We start from the raw sequence: 5,000 nt of genomic DNA on the forward strand, positions 1-5,000 counted from the left end.
CCCCTCCCCCACACACACACCCTCTAGAGGTGCCCCCACACACACACACTCTTACAGAGGCAGGTCACTAGAATCATGGTGGCAAAACGATTCTGTCTTAGTGCTGACTTCATATCCTGCTGGCTGCAGTACTTTCCAATGAAAGTGTGAATCAGGGTTCCCAGTGTTGTTTTAACACTGTGAATATGATTAGGTTAGTTAACAGTGCTGTTTTAACACTGTGAATATGACTAGGTTAGTTACCAGTGCTTTTTTAACACTGTGAATATGATTAGGTTAGTTACCAGTGCTAATTAAACACTGTGAATATGACTGGGTTAGTTATCAGTGCTGTTTTAACACTGTGACTAATTTAACACTGTGAATATGAAAAGGCTAGTTAACAATGCTAATTTAACACTGTGAATATGACTAGGTTAGTTATCATTGCTGTTTTAACACTATGAATATAAAACATAATGGGGAAAAAGTTTAACACGCCATTCCAGGAGCTCAGAACTGCGTTGGTGTTTATTATCTCCATGACTACAAGAGGAGGACCAGGCAGAAGCCTACTAGGAAGTGTCTGTGGCCGTTTGAGTGCAAGAAATGGTGCATCAAAGCGTCAAAATGGTAGCAGCCAAAGAGAATCGTTATGTCACACAAGTGACAGTGTAAAATAAAAAACTGCACGCGATTGATGGGATTTAAAAAATGTGTTATGCTTGGACCTTAATGGCATGATTAACGTGTTAATGCTCACAGGCCTAATATGTGTATACTCTACAGAGATAGGCTAAATATATATATAAATTGTTTAGAGAGAAAGGCTAGGGGATATCCAGCTAGAGGGCGCTAGAGGGACAACTACAGAGGGAAATAGTTCAGGGAGATATTATGATGGAGGGAGAGAGATATGATGGAGGGAGAGAGAGATATTATGATGGAGGGAGAGATATGATTGAGGGAGAGAGATATATTATGATGGAGGGAGAGATATATTATGATAGAGGGAGAGAGATATTATGATGGAGGGAGAGAGAGATATTATGATGGAGAGAGAGATATATTATGATGGAGGGAGAGAAGGAGAGAGTAGAAGTCTATCTATTTGGGGGAGAGACATATTATGATAGAAAGAGAGAGAGAGAGTAGAGGTATCTCTATGGGGGAGAGACATATTATGATAGAAAAGAGAGAGAGAGTAGAGGCATATATGTGGGGGAGAGAGAGGGAGAGAGTCGGGTCTATCTATTTGGGAGAGAGAGATATTATGGTAGAGAGAGAGTGGGAGAAAGAGGCGAGGTCTATTTATTTGGAGCATGGCATGTCTTTTGAAGTACTAGAAGGCATTCCAGGGCATGTGCTTGGAGACGGTTGCCAAGTGATGGAACGCATTCCAGGGCATGTGCTCGGAGACGGTTGCTCAGGAATGGGTGCAGACCCAAGGTGCACAGGCCCAGCTTAGCATGTGTGTTATTGAGGGTTGTGTGTGTGTGTGTGTGTGTGTTATTGAGGGTTGTATGTGTGTGTGTTATTGAGGGTTGTGTGTGTGTGTGTTATTGAGGGTTGTGTGTGTGTGTGTGTGTTATTGAGGGTTGTGTGGTGTGTGTGTGTTATTGAGGGTTGTGTGTGTGTATGTGTTATTGAGGGTTGTGTGTGTGTGTGTTATTGAGTGTTTTATGTGTGTGTGTTATTGAGGGTTGTGTGTGTGTATGTGTGTGTTATTGAGGTTGTGTGTGTGTGTGTGTGTGTGTTAATATGTGTGTGTGTGTGTGTTATTGAGGGTCATTGTGTGTGTGTGTGTGTGTGTTATTGAGGGTTGTGTGTGTGTGTGTTATTGAGGGTTGTGTGTGTGTATGTGTGTGTTATTGAGGGTTGTGTGTGTGTGTGTTATTGAGGGTTGTATGTGTGTGTGTTATTGAGGGTTGTGTGTGTGTGTGTGTATGTGTTATTGAGGGTTGTGTGTGTGTGTGTGTATGTGTTATTGAGGGTTGTGTGTGTGTGTGTGTGTGTGTTATTGAGGGTTGTGTGTGTGTGTGTTATTGAGGGTTGTGTGTGTGTGTGTGTTATTGAGGGTTGTGTGTGTGTGTGTGTATGTGTTATTGAGGGTTGTGTGTTGAGGGTTGTGTGTGTGTGTGTGTGTGTGTGTTATTGAGGGTTGTGTGTGTGTTATTGAGGGTTGTGTGTGTGTGTGTTATTGAGGGTTGTGTGTGTGTGTGTGTGTGTATGTAAGCATGGAGGGTTGTGTGTGTGTAAGTACATGGATTGTGTGTGTATGTGTTATTGAGGGTTGTGTGTGTGTGTGTTATTGAGGGTTGTGTGTGTGTGTGTGTATGTGTTATTGAGGGTTGTGTGTGTGTGTGTGTGTTATTGAGGGTTGTGTGTGTGTGTGTGTGTGTGTGTTATTGAGGGTTGTGTGTGTGTGTGCTACGAGGGTCAGTGTGTGTGTGTGTTATTGAGGTCAGTGTGTGTGCTATTGAGGGTCAGTGTGTGTGTGTGTGTGTAAAAGCATGGAGGGTCAGTGTGGTGTGTGTATGTATATTGAGGGTTGTGTGTGTGTGTGTTATTGAGGGCTGTGTGTAAGTATTGAGGGTTGTGTGTGTGTATGTGTGTGTTATTGAGGGTTGTGTGTGTGTGTGTGTGTGTTATTGAGGGTGTGTGTGTGTGTTATTGAGGGTTGTGTGTGTGTGTGTTATTGAGGGTTGTGTGTGTGTGTGTGTGTGTATGTGTTATTGAGGTTGTGTGTGTGTGTGTGTGTATGTGTTATTGAGGGTTGTGTGTGTATGTGTTATTGAGGGTTGTGTGTGTGTGTGTGTGTGTGTGTGTGTGTGTGTGTTATTGAGGGTTGTGTGTGTGTGTGTGTGTTATTGAGGGTTGTGTGTGTGTGTGTGTGTGTGTGTGTTATTGAGGGTTGTGTGTGTGTGTTATTGAGGGTTGTGTGTGTGTGTGTGTGTGTGTGTGTGTGTGTGTTATTGAGGGTTGTGTGTGTGTGTGTGTATGTGTTATTGAGGGTTGTGTGTGTGTGTGTTATTGAGGGTGTGTGTGTGTTATTGAGGGTTGTGTGTGTGTGTTATTGAGGGTTGTGTGTGTGTGTGTGTGTACGTGTTATTGAGGGTTGTGTGTGTGTGTGTTATTGAGGGTTGTGTGTGTATGTGTTATTGAGGGTTGTGTGTGTGTGTGTTATTGAGGTTGTGTGTGTGTGTGTGTATGTGTTATTGAGGGTTGTGTGTGTGTGTGTGTGTGTGTTATTGAGGGTGTGTGTGTGTGTGTGTTATTGAGGGTTGTGTGTGTGTGTGTGTGTGTGTGTGTATTGAGGGTTGTGTGTGTGTGTGTTATTGAGGGTTGTGTGTGTGTGTGTGTGTTATTGAGGGTGTGTGTGTGTTGTGTGTGTGTGTGTTATTGAGGGTTGTGTGTGTGTGTGTGTTATTGGGGGTTGTGTGTGTGTGTGTGTTATTGGGGGTTGTGTGTGTGTGTGTATGTGTTATTGAGGGTTGTGTGTGTGTGTGTGTGTTATTGAGGGTTGTGTGTGTGTGTGTGTGTGTGTGTTATTGAGGTTGTGTGTGTGTGTGTGTGTTATTGAGGGTTGTGTGTGTGTGTGTTATTGAGGGTTGTGTGTGTGTGTTATTGCGGGTGTGTGTGTGTGTGTGTTATTGAGGGTTGTGTGTGTGTGTGTGTGTGTTATTGAGGGTTGTGAGCCCAACGTCCCTCTGTGGCCCTCTCCTTTTTTAGCATTTTGCTCACAGGTCCCTGTGGAGGAGAACATATTTGTGTGTGTTTGTGTGTGTGTGTGTTTGTGCGTGCGTATGTCCTCAGATGACTGTAGCTTTTTTACAGGTCCAGGCTTCACTATCTGAAGCTCTGTGGTGACACACACACACACATAAACACACACTTGCCTGCAGAGAAGAGACAGATTATTCTCACATTTATTTTAAGAAAAATATTATGTATCCACCTTTTCCCAGAGCCTTCTAAAGCATGGTGTGTGTGTGTGTGTGTTTGTGTGTATGTGTCTATGAGTGTGTGTGTGTGTGTGTGTGTGTGTGTGTGTGTGTGTGTACGTGTATGTGTGTGTGTGTGTGTGTGTGTGTTTTCTGTCTGTCAGCCAGTCACTGGTGATGTTTTGGGACGCCTATTCTTCTCTGGGGAGTCTCTGTTCCTGGCGGCGTTAAAAATAAACATCCTCAGTTCCTCTGCTTCAGAAGCGTGTGTGTTGAGGCTTGTGTGTGTGTGTGTGTGTGTGTGTGTGAGTGTGTGTGTGTGTGTGTGTGCTTCAAAAGCGTGTGTATGCTTCAGAAGCGTGTGTGTGTATGCTTGAGCCGTGTGTGTGCTTGAAAGCACTCTGCACACCATAGCCATGCAGAAACGTGCTACAGCTAAAACAGCACTCACTCTCAGCCCCGCTGGTCACTCGGAGCTCTGGACCTGAGGTCACTCTCAGCCCCGCTGGTCACTCGGATCTCTGGACCTGAGGTCACTCTCAGCCCCGCTGGTCACTCGGAGCTCTGGACTTGAGGTCACTCTCAGCCCCGCTGGTCACTCGGAGCTCTGGACTTGAGGTCACTCTCAGCCCCGCTGGTCACTCGGAGCTCTGGACTTGAGGTCACTCTCAGCCCCGCTGGTCACTGTAGCTCTGGACCTGGTCACTCTCAGCCCGCTGGTCTCGGAGCTCTGGACTTGAGGTCACTCTCAGCCCGCTGGTCACTCGGAGCTCTGGACTTGAGGTCACTCTCTCAGCCCCGCTGGTCACTCGTAGCTCTGGACCTGAGGTCACTTATTTTAAATGCACCGACTCTATTAGTGCACAGTCTGTTCTCTCTCTCTCTCTTTCTTTCTCCCATTCCCTCTCTCTTTCTTTCTCTTTATTTCTCCCATTCCCTCTCTCTCTCTTTCTTTCTCCCATTCCCTCTCTCTTTCTTTCTCTTTATTTCTCCCATTCCCTCTCTCTCACTCTTCCTGTGTTTCTCTGTCTTACTGTATTTCTTGAATTTCCCCCTGGGGATCAATAAAGTATCTAA

The sequence above is a fragment of the Alosa alosa genome, chromosome 17, assembly GCF_017589495.1.
Source record: "Alosa alosa isolate M-15738 ecotype Scorff River chromosome 17, AALO_Geno_1.1, whole genome shotgun sequence".
Classification (NCBI taxonomy): Eukaryota; Metazoa; Chordata; class Actinopteri; order Clupeiformes; family Clupeidae; genus Alosa; species Alosa alosa.